Genomic DNA, 16,251 nt, shown 5'->3' on the forward strand with positions numbered 1-16,251 from the left:
ACTCAGAGATAGTAGCTTCTTTCTATGAATCTTTTGCTTCTCATGTTGATCTCCCTAAGGAGAAGTGGTTTAAATATCATCCTCCCATAGAAGTAAAAGTAGCTGCACCTATTAAAGTTGAAGAAAAGACTATCACTTATAATGATCCTATTGTTCCTACTGCTTATGTTGAGAAACCACCTTTCCCTGTTAGAATAAAGGATCATTCTAAAGCTTCAACTGTGGTTCGTAAAAGCAATATTAGAACTTATACACCTCCTGAGCAAGTTAAAGTTGAACCTAATATTGCTATTGTTAAAGATCTCTTGGTTGATAATATTGATGGGCATGTTATTTATTTCTGCGATGAAACTGCTAGAATTGCTAAACCTTGTGCTAAAGATAAACATAGACCTGTGGTAGGCATGCCTGTTATTTCTGTTAAAATAGGAGATCATTGTTATCATGGCTTATGTGACATGGGTGCTAGTGCTAGTGCAATACCTATTGACTTATATAAAGAAATTATGCATGACATTGCACCTACTGAGTTAGAAGATATTGATGTCACAATTAAGCTTGCCAATAGAGATACTATATCACCAATTGGGATTGTTAGAGAGGTTGAAGTCTTGTGTGGAAAAACTAAATATCCTGCTGATTTTCTTGTTCTTGGTTCCCCACAAGATTGCTTTTGTCCCATTATATTTGGTAGACCCTTCTTAAACACTGTTAATGCTAAGATAGACTGCGAAAAGGATGTTGTTACCATTGGTCTAGGTGATATGTCTCATCAGTTTAATTTCTCTAAATTTCGTAGACAACACCGTGAAGAGGAATTGCCTAATAAATATGAAATTATTGGTCTTGCTTCTATTGCCGTGCCTCCTAGTGATCCTTTAGAACAATATTTGCTAGACCATGAAAATGATATGTTTATGAATGATAGAAGGGAAATAGATGAAGTGTTCTTTAAACAAGGACCTATTCTGAAACACAACTTGCCTGTTGAAATCCTAGGGGATCCTCCTCCACCCAAGGGTGATCCCGTGTTTGAGCTTAAACCATTGCCCGATACTCTTAAATATGCTTATCTTGATGAAAAGAAGATATATCATGTTATTATTAGTGCTAACCTTTCAGAGAAGGAGGAAGAAAACATATTGAAAACTCTGAAGAAGCACCGTGCTGCTATGGGATATACTCTTGATGATCTTAAGGGTATTAGTCCCACTCTATGTCAACACAAAATAAATTTGGAGAAAGGTGCCAAACCAGTTATTGATCACCAACGACGGCTGAATCCTAAAATGAAAGAAGTGGTAAGAAAGGAAATACTAAAGCTCCTTGAGGCAGGTATAATCTATCCCATTGCTGATAGTCAGTGGGTAAGTCCTGTCCATTGTGTCCCTAAGAAGGGAGGTATTACGGTCGTTCCTAATGATAAAGATGAATTGATTCCGCAAAGAATTATTACAGGTTATAGGATGGTAATCGATTTCCATAAATTAAATAAAGCTACTAAAAAAGATCATTACCCCTTAACTTTTATTGATCAAATGCTAGAAAGATTATCCAAACATACACATTTTTGCTTTCTAGATGGTTATTCTGGTTTCTCTCAAATACCTGTGTTAGCTGATGATCAAGCTAAGACCACATTTACTTGCCCTTTCGGTACCTTTGCTTATACACGTATGCCTTTTGGTTTATGTAATGCACCTGCTACCTTTCAAAGATGCATGATGGCTATATTCTCTGACTTTTGTGAAAAGATTTGTGAGGTTTTCATGGACGATTTCTCCGTCTATGGATCCTCTTTTGATGATTGCTTGAGCAACCTTGATCGAGTTTTGCAGAGATGTGAAGACACTAACCTTGTCTTGAACTGGGAAATGTGCCACTTTATGGTTAATGAAGGCATTGTCTTGGGGCATAAAATTTCTGAAAGAGGTATTGAAGTTGATAAAGCTAAAGTTGATGCTATTGAAAAGATGCCATGTCCCTAGGACATCAAAGGTATAAGAGGTTTCCTTGGTCACGCTGGATTTTATAGGAGGTTCATTAAGGACTTCTCAAAAATTTCTCGGCCTCTGACTAACTTATTACAAAAAGATACCATTTGTCTTTGATGGTGATTGTGTAGAAGCATTTGAAATACTTAAGAAAGCATTGATCTCTGCACCTATTGTTCAGCCACCTGATTGGAATTTACCTTTTGAAATTATGTGTGATGCTAGTGATTATGCTGTAGGTGTTGTTCTAGGGCAAAGAGTTGATCAGAAATTAAATGTTATTCAATATGCTAGTAAAACTCTAGACAATGCCCACAGAAATTATGCTACTACTGAAAAAGAATTCTTAGCAGTTATATTTGCTTGTGATAAGTGCAGACCTTATATTGTTGATTCTAAAGTAACTATTCACACTGATCATGCTGCTATTAAATATCTTATGGAAAAGAAAGATGTTAAACCTAAACTTATTAGATGGGTTCTCTTGCTACAAGAATTTGATTTGCATATTATTGATAGAAAGGGAGATGAGAACCCCGTTGCAGACAACTTGTCTAGGTTAGAAAATGTTCTTGATGACCCACTACCTATTGATGATAGCTTTCCTGATGAATAGTTAAATGTCATAAATGCTTCTCGTACTGCACCATGGTATGTTGATTATGCTAATTACATTCTTGCTAAATTCATACCACCTAGTTTCACATACCAGCAAAAGAAAAAGTTTTTCTATGATTTGAGACATTACTTCTGGGATGACCCGCATCTTTATAAAGAAGGAGTAGATGGTGTTATTAGATGTTGTGTGCCTGAGCATGAACAGGAACAGATCCTACGCAAGTGTTACTCCGAGGCTTATGGAGGACACCATGCTGGAGATAGAACTGCACCTAAGGTATTGCAATCCGGTTTTTATTGGCCTGCTCTCTTCAAGGACGCCCGTAAGTTTGTCTTATCTTGTGATGAATGTCAAAGAATTGGTAATATTAGTAGACGTCAAAAAATGCCTATGAATTATTCACTTGTCATTGAACCATTTGATGTTTGGGGCTTTGATTATATGGGACCGTTTCCTGCCTCTAATGGGTATACACATATTTTAGTTGCTGTTGATTACGTTACTAAGTGGGTAGAAGCTATTCCAACTAGTAGTGCTGATCATAACACTTCTATTAAGATACTTAAAGAAGTTATTTTTCCGAGGTTTGGAGTCCCTAGATATTTAATGACTGATGGTGGTTCACATTTTATTCATGGTGCCTTTCGTAAAATGCTTGCTAAGTATGATGTTAATCATAGAATTGCATCTCCTTATCACCCATAGTCTAGTGGTCAAGTAGAATTGAATAATAGAGAGCTTAAATTAATTTTGCAAAAGACTGTTAATACATCTAGAAAGAATTGGTCTAAGAAACTTGATGATGCTTTATGGGCCTATAGAACTACATATAAAAATCCTATGGGTATGTCTCTGTATAAAATGGTTTATGGAAAAGCATGTCACTTACCTCTCGAACTAGAACATAATGCATATTGGGCTATTAAAGAGCTCAACTATGATTTCAAACTTGCCGGTGAGAAGAGGTTATTTGACATTAGCTCACTTGATGAATGGAGAACCCAAGCCTATGAGAATGCCAAGTTGTTTAAAAAAGTTAAAAGATGGCATGACAAAAGAATACAAAAGCGTGAGTTTAATGTAGGTGATTATGTATTATTATACAACTCTCGTTTAAGATTTTTTGCAGGAAAACTTCTCTCTAAATGGGAAGGTCCTTACGTTATCGAGGAGGTCTATCGTTCCGGTGCCATAAAAATCAACAACTTCGAAGGCACAAATCCGAAGGTGGTGAACGGTCAAAGAATGAAACATTATATCTCAGGTAACCCCATAAATGTTGAAACCAATATCATTGAAACCGTAACACCGGAGGAATACATAAGAGACACTTACCAGAACGTTTCAGACTCCGAAAAGGAATAGGTATGTGGTATGGTAAGTAAACCGACTCCAAAACAGTTCTAATGGCAATTTTTCTCCGTTTTGGAATATTTAAAAAAAATAGAAATATAAGAAGCAGTCCGGGAAGGACACGAGGGCTCCACGAGGGTGGGGGCGCGCCCCCCTGCCTCGTGGGCACCTCGTGCGCTCTCCGGACTCCATTTTCTTGCACGTTACGTATTTTGGTCAGTAAAAATTCATTATTTAATCTCCCGAAGGTTTTGACTCCTGTATCAGGTGAATATCCTCTGTTCTTGTTTTGAGATGTTGCTGCTGCAGATTAGAGCAAGATGTCTTCTCAAGAGTCAGTCGCGGAGAGCCGGGTGTCTCATTCGGCAGCGAGATCAAGGACAAACAGCGATGCTGACCACTTTGGGCCAGCAACGGAGGAAGAGATGGAGGCTGATTTGAACAGGATAGATGCCAAGGAGGGAGATCAAGAAGTCACTTCTCGCTTCCGAGCTGGATTCACGATGGGGGAACTACAGAGCTCGACTATTCCAAACTCGGTTATCGCTTCCAATGTTAGATTTCTTTCTTATGAAAATATGAAGAGGAGTGTCACTTGTTCTCCCGCAGCTATGCAACACCCTTGGGTGCAAGGAGCTTTAGCCATTACAGGGAAATAATGGACCTCAAGCAGCAAGTCAATAAGCTCGAGGAGGAGAATCGTATCCTGAGGGGCATCATCGCCAAGAATAGCACATCACCATCCCCCAAAAAGGAGATATAATCACATGGGTATGGGCACTCCCCTTGGCAACTGCTAAGCTTGGGGAGGTGCTTCGGTATCGTATCACCATCACATCTCTATCTTTACCATTTTCCTAGTTCGATCCTTTTAGTAATATCTTGATCTAGTAGAATAAAGTTTTTGGTATGATCTAGTTTTGAGCTTTGCTTTTTGATTCCTCTATGTAATCGAGTCCGTGAGCTATATAATAAAGATTAGTCTTGATTCAAGGGCTTGATTATTTTGCTATGATCTTGAGGGAATAAAAGAAAAAGAAAGAATAAAAAGAAATAAAAAGAGATCATATTGATCTTATGGATAGTAATGACTTCACATAGAAAGAGTATGATGATTAAAAGTTGTTGAGAGTTGACAAACATAGCTTTGGTCATCGTTGCAATTAATAGGAAGTAATAAAGAAAGGGATGTTTCACATATAAATATACTATCTTGGACATCTTTACTGATTGTGAGCACTCATTAAAATATGACATGCTAAAGAGTTGATGTTGGACAAGGAAGACAACGTAATGGGTTATGTTTTCTTATATCTGAAATAAAGTATATTGTTATGGAGCATACAACATGTTGAGCTTGCCTTTCCCCCTCATGCTAGCCAAATTCTTTGCACCAAGTAGAGATACTACTTGTGCTTCCAAATACCCTTAAACCCAATTTTGCCATGAGAGTCCACCATATCTACCTATGGATTGAGTAAGATCCTTCAAGTAAGTTGTCATCGGTGCAAGCAATAAAATTGCTCTCTAAATATGTATGATTGATTGGTGTGGAGGAAATAAGCTTTATACGATCTTGTGATGTGGAAGAAATAAAAGCAACGGACTGCATAATAAAGGTCCATATCACAAGTGGCAATACAAAGTGACGTTCTTTCGCATTAAGATTTTGTGCATCCAACTCTGAAAGCGCATGGCAACCTCTGCTTCCCTCTGCGAAGGGCCTAAATTTTACTTTTATCTTCTACCTTATGCAAGAGTCATGGTGATTTTCACCTTTCCTTTTTATATTTTATCCTTTGGCAAGCACAATGTGTTGGAAAGATCCAGATATATATATATCTAATTGGATGTAAGTTAGCATGAACTATTATTGTTGACATTACCCTTGAGGTAAAAGGTTGGGAGGCGAAACTATAAGCCCCTATCTTACTCTGTGTCCGATTAAAACTCTGTAACCACAAGTATTGCGTGAGTGTTAGCAATTGTGAAAGATTAAATGATAGTTGAGTATGTGGACTTGCTGAAAAGCTCTGACATAGACTCTTTTTGATGTAATGATAAATTGCAATTGCTTCAATGACTGAGATTATAGTTTGTTAGTTCTCAATAAAGTTTCTGATTCATACTTTGCATTGTGAATAGATTATTACTTGAGCATAAGAAATCATATGACATTATCCATATATGTTGTTGTTATAAGAATGATCATGATGCCCTCATGTCCGTATTTTATTTTATCGACACCTCTACCTCTAAACATGTGGATATATTTATCATTATCGGCTTCCGCTTGAGGACAAGCGAGGTATAAGCTTGGGGGAGTTGATACGTCCATTTTGCATCATGCTTTTATATCGATATTTATTGCATTATGGGTTGTTATTACACATTATGTCACAATACTTATGCCTATTCTCTCTTATTTTACAAGGTTTACATAAGGAGGGAGAATGCCGGCAGCTGGAATTCTAGGCTAGAAAAGGAGCAAATATTAGAGACCTATTCTGCACAACTCCAAAATTCCTGAAACTCCACGGAAGTTGTTTTTGGAAATAATGAAAAATATTGAGCGAAAGAAATACCAGAGGGGGCCCACACCCTGGCCACGAGGGTGGGGGCGCGCCCCCTGCCTCGTGGGCCCCCTGTTGGCCCTCCGGTGCCCATCTTCTGCTATATGAAGTCTTTCGTCTGAAGAAAAATCATAAGCAAACTTTCGGGACGAGACTCCGCCGCCATGAGGCGGAACCTTGGCGGAACCAATCTAGGGCTCCGACGGAGCTGTTCTGCCGGGGACACTTCCCTCCGGGAGGGGGAAATCATTGCCATCGTCATCACCAACGCTCCTCTCACTGGGAGGGGGCCAATCTCCATCAACATCTTCACCAGCACCATCTCCTCTCAAACCCTAGTTCATCTCTTGTATCCAATTCTTGTCTTTAAGTCTAGGATTGGTACTTGTAGGTTGCTATTAGTGTTGATTACTCCTTGTAGTTGATGCTAGTTGGTTTATTTGATGGAAGATCATATGTTCAGATCCTATATGCATATTAATACTCCTCTGATTATGAACATGAATATGCTTTGTGAGTAGTTACGTTTGTTCCTGAGGACATGGGAGAAGTCTTGCTATTAGTAGTCATGTGAATTTGGTATTCGTTCGATATTTTGATGAGATGTATGTTGTCTCTCCTCTAGTGGTGTTATGTGAGCGTCGACTACATGACACTTCATCATTATTTGGGCCTAGAGGAAGGCATTGGGAAGTAATAAGTAGATGATGGGTTGCTAGAGTGACAGAATCTTAAACCCTAGTTTATGCGTTGCTTCGTAAGGGGCTAATTTGGATCCATATGTTTCATGCTATGGTTAGGTTTAACTTAATACTTCTTTTGTAGTTGGGGATGCTTGCAATAGGAGTTAATCATAAGTGGGATGCTTGTCCAAGTAAGGACAGCACCCAATCACCGGTCCACCCACATATCAAATTATCAAAGTACCGAACGCGAATCATATGAACGTGATTTAAACTAGCTTGACGATAATTCCCATGTGTCCTCGGGAGCGCTTTTCTTTATATAAGAGTTTGTCCAGGCTTGTCCTTTGCTACAAAAAGGATTGGGCCACCTTGCTGCACTTTATATACTTTTGTTACTTGTTGCTCGTTACAAATTATCTTATCAAAACTATCTGTTACCTATAATTTCAGTGCTTGCGGAGAGTACCTTGCGGAAAACCGCTTATCATTTCCTGCTGCTCCTCGTTGGGTTCGACACACTTACTGATCGAAAGGACTACGATAGATCCCCTATACTTGTGGGTCATCATATACCTTCGGGTATGATAGAAAAACTGCTAGCTAATCCTTTTGCAGGAGATGGAACATTACATCCTGATGAGCACCTAATATATGTGGACGAAGTTTGTGGATTATTTAAGCTTGCAGGTATGCCCGATGATGTTATCAAGAAGAAGGTTTTCCCTTTATCTTTGAAGGGAGATGCATTGACATGGTATAGGCTATGTGATTATATGGGATCATGGAACTACAAACGATTGAAATTGGAATTTCATCAGAAGTTTTATCCTATGCATCTTGTTCATTGTGATCGCAATTATATATATATAATTTTTGGCCTCGCGAAGGAGAAAGCATCGCTCAAGCTTGGGGGAGGCTTAAGTCAATGTTATATTCATGCCCCAATCATGAGCTCTCAAGAGAAATGATTATTCAAAAATTTTATGCTCGACTTTCTGATAACAATCGCACCATGCTCGATACTTCTTGTGCTGGCTCTTTTATGATGAAGACTATTGAATTCAAATGGGATTTATTGGAAATAATTAAACGCAACTCTGAAGATTGGGATCTCGACGAATGTAAGGAGTCAGGTATGACACCTAAGTTTGATTGTGTTAAATCTTTTATGGACACCAATGTTTTCCGTAAATTTAGCACTAAATATGGACTTGACTCAGAGATAGTAGCTTCTTTCTGTGAATCTTTTGCTACTCATGTTGATCTCCCAAAGGAGAATTGGTTTAAATATCATCCTCCCATATAAGTAAAAGTAGCTGCACCTATTAAAGTTTAAGAAAAGACTATCACTTATAATGGTCCTATTGTTCCTACTGCTTATGTTGAGAAACCACCTTTCCCTGTTAGAATAAAGGACCATGCTAAAGCTTCAACTGTGGTTCGTAAAAGCAATATTAGAACTTATACACCTCCTAAGCAAGTTAAAGTTGAACCTAATATTGCTATTGTTAAAGATCTCTTGGCTGATAATATAGATGGGCATGTTATTTATTTCTGTGATGAGACTGCTAGAATTGCTAAACCTTGTGCTAAAGATAAACATAGACCTGTGGTAGGCATGCCTGTTATTTTTGTTAAAATAGGAGATCATTGTTATCATGGCTTGGGTGATATGGGTGCTAGTGCTAGTGCAAAACCTATTGACTTATACAAAGAAATTATGCATGATATTGCACCTACTGAGTTAGAAGATATTGATGTCACAATTAAACTTGCCAATAGAGATACTATTTCACCAATTGGGATTGTTAGAGATATTGAAGTCTTGTGTGGGAAAACTAAATATCCTGCTGATTTTCTTGTTCTTGGTTCCCCACAAGATAGCTTTTGTCCCATTATACTTGGTAGACCCTTCTTAAACACTGTTAATGCTAAGATAGACTGCGAAAAGGATGTTGTTACTATTGGTTTAGGTGATATGTCTCATGAGTTCAACTTCTCTAAATTTCGTAGACAACACCGTGAAGAGGAATTGCCTAGTAAAGATGAAATTATTGGTCTTGCTTCTATTGTCGTACCTCCTAGTGACCCTTTAGAACAATATTTTCTAGACCATGAAAATGATATGTTTATGAATGAAAGAAGGGAAATAGATGAAGTGTTCTTTAAACATGGGCCTATTCTGAAACACAACTTTCCTGTTGAAATCCTAGGGGATCCTCCTCCACCCAAGGGTAATCCCGTGTTTGAACTTAAACCATTCCCAGATACTCTTAAATATGCTTATCTTGATGAAAAGAAGATATACCCTGTTATTATTAGTGCTAACCTTTCAGAGAAGGATGAAGAAAAATTATTGAAAACTCTGAAGAAGCACCGTGCTGATATTGGATATACTCTTGATGATCTTAAGGGCATTAGTCCCACTCTATGTCAACACAAAATAAATTTGGAGAAAGACGCCAAACCTGTTATTGATCACCAACGACGGCTGAATCCTAAGATGAAAGAAGTGGTAAGAAAAGAAATACTAAAGCTCCTTGAGGCAGGTATAATTTATCCCGTTGCTGATAGTCAGTGGGTAAGTCATGTCCATTGTGTTCCTAAGAAGTGAGGTATTACTGTCGTTCCTAATGATAAACATGAATTGATTCCGCAAAGAATTATTACAGGTTATAGGATGGTAATTGATTTCCGCAAATTAAATAAAGCTACTAAAAAAGATCATTACCCCTTACCTTTTATTGATCAAATGCTAGAAAGATTATCCAAAGATACACATATTTGCTTCCTAGATGGTTATTCTGGTTTCTCTCAAATACCTGTATCAGCTGATGATCAAGCTAAGACCACTTTTACTTGCCCTTTCGGTACTTTTGCTTATAGACGTATGCCTTTTGGTTTATGTAATGCACCTGCTACCTTTCAAAGATGCATGATGGCTATATTCGATTTTTGTGAAAAGATTTGCGAGGTTTTCATGGACGACTTCTCCGTCTATGGATCCTCTTTCGATGATTGCTTGAGCAACCTAGATCGAGTTTTGCAGAGATGTGAAGAAACTAATCTTGTCTTGAACTGGGAAAAGTGCCACTTTATGGTTAATGAAGGCATTGTCTTGGGGCATAAACTTTCTGAAAGAGGTATTGAAGTTGATAAAGCTAAAGTTGATGCTATTGAAAAGATGCCATGTCCCAAGGACATCAAAGGTATAAGAAGTTTCCTTGGTCATGCCGGGTTTTATAGAAGGTTCGTTAAGGACTTCTCAAAAATTTCTCGGCCTTTGACTAATCTATTACAAAAAGATATACCATTTGTCTTTGATGAGGATTGTGTAGAAGCATTTGAAATACTTAAGAAAGCATTGATTTCTGCACCTATTGTTCAGCCACCTGATTGGAATTTACCCTTTGAAATTATGTGTGATGCTAGCGATTATGCTGTAGGTGTTGTTCTAAGGCAAAGAGTTGATAAGAAATTAAATGTTATTCAATATGCTAGTAAAACTCTAGACAATGCCCAGAGAAATTATGCTACTACTGAAAAAATTCTTAGCAGTTGTACTTGCTTGTGATAAGTTCAGACCTTATATTGTTGATTCTAAAGTAACTATTCACACTGATCATGCTGCTATTAAATATCTTATGGAAAAGAAAGATGCTAAACCTAGACTTATTAGATGGGTTCTCTTGCTACAAGAATTTGATTTGCATCTAATTGATAGGAAGGGAGCTGAGAACCCCGTTGCAGACAACTTGTCTAGGTTAGAAAATGTTCTTGATGACCCACTACCTATTGATGATAGCTTTCCTGATGAACAATTAAATGTCATAAATGCTTCTCGTACTGCTCCATGGTATGCTGATTATGCTAATTACATTGTTGCTAAATTCATACCACGTAGTTTCACATACCAGCAAAAGAAAAAGTTTTTCTATGATTTGAGACATTACTTCTGGGATGACCCGCATCTTTATAAAGAAGGAGAAGATGGTGTTACTAGATGTTGTGTGCCTGAGCATGAACAGGAACAGATCCTACGCAAGTGCCACTCCGAGGCTTATGGAGGACACCACGCTGGGGATAGAACTGCACATAAGGTATTGCAATCCGGTTTTTATTGGCCTACTCTCTTCAAGGATGCCCGTAAGTTTGTCTTATCTTGTGATGAATGACAAAGAATTGGTAATATCAGTAGAGGTCAAGAAATGCCTATGAATTATTCACTTGTTTTTGAACCATTCGATGTTTGGGGCTTTGATTATATGGGACCGTTTCCTGCCTCTAATGGATATACACATATTTTAGTTGCTGTTGATTACGTTACTAAGTGGGTAGAAGCTATTCCAACTAGTAGTGCTGATCATAACACTTCTATTAAGATGCTTAAAGAAGTTATTTTTCCGAGGTTTGGAGTCCCTAGATATTTAATGACTGATGGTGGTTCACATTTTATTCATGGTGCTTTCCGTAAAATGCTTGCTAAGTACGATGTTAATCATAGAATTGCATCTCCTTATCACCCACAGTCTAGTGGTCAAGTAGAATTGAGTAATAGAGAGCTCAAATTAATTTTGCAAAAGACTGTTAATAGATCTAGAAAGAATTGGTCCAAGAAACTTGATGATGCATTATGGGCTTATAGAACTGCATATAAAAATCCTATGGGAATGTCTCCGTATAAAATGGTTTATGGAAAAGCATGTCACTTACCTCTCGAACTAGAACATAAGGCATATTGGGCCATTAAAGAGCTCAACTACGATTTCAAACTTGCCGGTGAGAAGAGGTTATTTGATATTAGCTCACTTGATTAATGATGAACCCCAAGCCTATGAGAATGCCAAGTTGTTTAAAGAAAAAGTTAAAAGATGGCATGACAAAAGAATACAAAAGCGTGAGTTTAATGTAGGTGATTATGTATTATTATACAACTCTCGTTTAAGATTTTTTGCAGGAAAAAACTTCTCTCTAAATGGGAAGGTCCTTACGTTATCGAGGAGGTCTATCATTCCGGTGCCATAAAAATCTACAACTTCGAAGGCACAAATCCGAAGGTGGTGAACGGTCAAAGAATCAAACATTATATCTCACGTAATCCTATAAATGTTGAAACCAATGTTATTGAAACCGTAACCCCGGAGGAATACATAAGGGACACTTTCCAGAACGTTTCAGACTCCAAAAAGGAATAGGTATGTGGTACGGTAAGTAAACCGACTCCAAAACAGTTCTAATGGCAATTTTTCTCCGTTTCGGAATATTTAGAAAAATAGAAAAATAAGAAGCAGTCCGGGAAGGACACGAGGGCTCCACGAGGGTGGAGGGCGCGCCCTACCCCCCTGGGCGCGCCCCCTGCCTCGTGGGCACCTCGTGCGCTCTCCGGACTCCGTTTTCTTGCACGTTACGTATTTTGGTCCGTAAAAATTCATTATATAATCTCCCGAAGGTTTTGACTCCTGTATCACGCGAATATACTCTGTTCTTCTTTCGAGCTGTTGCTGCTGCAGATTAGGGCAAGATGTCTTCTCAAGAGTCAGTCGCGAAGAGCCGGGTGTCTCATCCGGCATCGAGATCAAGGACAAACAGCGATGCTGACCACTTTGGGCCAGCAATGGAGGAAGAGATGGAGGCTGATTTGAAGAGGATAGATGCCATGGAGGAGGATCAAGAAGTCACTTCTCGCTTCCGAGCTGGATTTACGATGGGGGAACTGCAGAGCTCGGCTATCCCAAACTCGGTTATTCCTTCCAATGTTAGATTTCTTTCTTATGAAAATATGAAGAAGAGTGTCACTTGTTCTCCCGCAGCTATGCAACACCCTTGGGTGCAAGGAGCTTTAGCCGTTACAGGAAAGCTTCGTAAGGAAATAATGGACCTCAAGCAGCAAGTCAATAAGGTCAAAGAGGAGAATCGTATACTAAGGGGCATCATCGCCAAGAATATCACATCACCTCCTCCGAAAAAGGAAAACTAAGTATTTCGTATAGGCACTCCCCTTGGAAACTGCCAAGCTTGGGGGAGGTGCCCCGGTATCGTATCACCACCACATCTCCTATCTTTACCGTTTTTCTTAGTTCGATCCTTTTTAGTATTATCTTGATCTAGTAGAATGAAGTTTTGGTATGATCTAGTTTTGAGTTTTGCTTTATGGTCCCTCTATGTAATCGAGTCCGTGAGCTATATAATAAAGATTAGTGTTGAGTCAAGGGCTTGATTATTTTGCTATGATCTTGAGGGAATAAAAGAAAAAGAAAGGGATAAAAATAAATAAAGAGATCATATTGATCTTATGGAGAGTAATGACTTCACACAGAAAGAGTATGATGATTAAAAAATTTTGAGGGTTGACAAACATAGCTTTGGTCATCGTTGCAATTAATAGGAAGTAATAAAGAAAGAGAGGTTTCACATATAAATATACTATCTTGGACATCTTTTATAATTGTGAGCACTCATTAAAATATGACATGCTAAAGAGTTGATGTTGGACAAGGAAGACAACATAATGGGTTATGTTTTCTTATATCTGAAATAAAGTATATTGTCATGGATCATCCAACATGTTGAGCTTGCCTTCCCCCCTCATGCTAGCCAAATTCTTTGCACCAAGTAGAGATACTACTTGTGCTTCCAAATACCCTTAAACCCAGTTTTGCCATGAGAGTCCACCATATCTACCTATGGATTGAGTAAGATCCTTCAAGTAAGTTGTCATCGGTGCAAGCAATAAAAATTGCTCTCTAAATATGTATGATTGATTGGTGTGGAGGAAATAAGCTTTATACGATCTTGTGATGTGGAAGAAATAAAAGCGACGGAGTGCATAATAAAGGTCCGTATCACAAGTGGCAATATAAAGTGATGTTCTTTCGCATTACGATTTTGTGCATCCAACCCTGAAAGCGCATGGAAACCTCTGCTTCCCTCTGCGAAGGGCCTATCTTTTACTTTTATCTTCTACCTTATGCAAGAGTCATGGTGATTTTCACCTTTCCTTTTTACATTTTATCCTTTGGCAAGCACAGTATGTTGGAAAGATCCTGATATATATATATATATATATATATATATATATATATATATATATATATATATATATATATATATATATATATATATATATATATATATATCTAATTGGATGTAAGTTAGCATGAGTTATTATTGTTGACATTACCCTTGAGGTAAAAGGTTGGGAGGCGAAACTATAAGCCCCTATCTTACTCTGTGTCCGATTAAAACTCCGTAACCACAAGTATTGCGTGAGTGTTAGCAATTGTGAAAGACTAAATGATAGTTGAGTATGTGGACTTGCTGAAAAGCTCTGACATAGACTCTTTCTGATGTTATGATAAATTGCAATTGCTTCAATGACTAAGATTATAGTTTGTTAGTTCTCAATAAAGTTTCTGATTCATACTTTGCATTGTGAATAGATTATTACTTGAGCATAAGAAATCATATGACATTATCCATATATGTTGCTGTTATGAGAATAATCATGATGCCCTCATGGCCGTATTTTATTTTATCGACACCTCTACCTCTAAACATGTGGACATATTTATCGTTATCGGCTTCCGCTTGAGGACAAGCGAGGTCTAAGCTTGGGGGAGTTGATACGTCCATTTTGCATCTTGCTTTTATATCGATATTTATTGCATTATGGGCTGTTATTACACATCATGTCACAATACATATGCCTATTCTCTCTTATTTTACAAGGTTTACATAAGGAGGGAGAATGCCGGCAGGTGGAATTCTCGGCTGGAAAAGGAGCAAATATTAGAGACCTATTCTGCACAACTCCAAAAGTCCTGAAACTCCACGAAAGCTATTTTTGGAAATAATGAAAAATACTGAGCGGAAGAAATACCAGAGGGGGCCCACACCTTGGCCACGAGGGTGGGGGGGCGCCCTACCCCCTGGGCGCGCCCCCCTGCCTCGTGGGCCCCCTGTTGGCCCTCCGGTGCCCATCTTCTGCTATATGAAGTCTTTCGTCCGAACAAAAATCAGAAGCAAGCTTTCGGGACGAGACTCCGCCGCCACGAGGCGGAACCTTGGCGGAACCAATCTAGGGCTCCGGCAGAGCTGTTCTGCCGGGACACTTACCTCCGGGAGGGGGAAATCATCGCCATCGTCATCACCAACGCTCCTTTCATCGGGAGGGGGCCAATCTCCATCAACATCTTCACCAGCACCATCTCCTCTCAAACCCTAGTTCATCTCTTGTATCCAATTCTTGTCTCTAAGTCCGGGATTGGTACTTGTAGGTTGCTAGTAGTGTTGATTACTCCTTGTAGTTGGTGCTAGTTGGTTTATTTGGTGGAAGATCATATGTTCAGATCCTTTATGCATATTAATACTCCTCTGATTATTAACATGAATATGCTTTGTGAGTAGTTACGTTTGTTCCTGAGGACATGGGAGAAGTCTTGCTATTAGTAGTCATGTGAATTTGGTATTCGTTCGATATTTTGATGAGATGTATGTTGTCTCTCCTCTAGTGGTGTTATGTGAACGTCGACTACATGACACTTCACCATTATTTGGGCCTAGAGGAAGGCATTGGGAAGTAATAAGTAGATGATGGGTTGCTAGAGTGACAGAAGCTTAAACCCTAGTTTATGCGTTGCTTCGTAAGGGGCTGATTTGGATCCATATGTTTCATGCTATGGTTAGGTTTACCTTAATACTTCTTTTGTAGTTGCAGATGCTTGCAATAGGAGTTAATCATAAGTGGGATGCTTGTTCAAGTAAGGACAGCACCCAAGCACCGGTCCACCCACATATCAAATTATCAAAGTACCGAACGTGAATCATATGAACGTGATGAAAACTAGCTTGACGATAATTCCCATGTGTCCTCGGGAGCGCTTTCCTTTATATAATAGTTTGTCCAGGCTTGTCCTTTGCTACAAAAAGGATTGGCCACCTTGATGCACTTTATTTACTTTTGTTACTTGTTGCTCTTTACAAATTATCTTATCACAAAACTATCTGTTACCTATAATTTCAGTGCT

The sequence above is a fragment of the Triticum aestivum genome, chromosome 7D, assembly GCF_018294505.1.
Source record: "Triticum aestivum cultivar Chinese Spring chromosome 7D, IWGSC CS RefSeq v2.1, whole genome shotgun sequence".
Lineage (NCBI taxonomy): Eukaryota > Viridiplantae > Streptophyta > Magnoliopsida > Poales > Poaceae > Triticum > Triticum aestivum.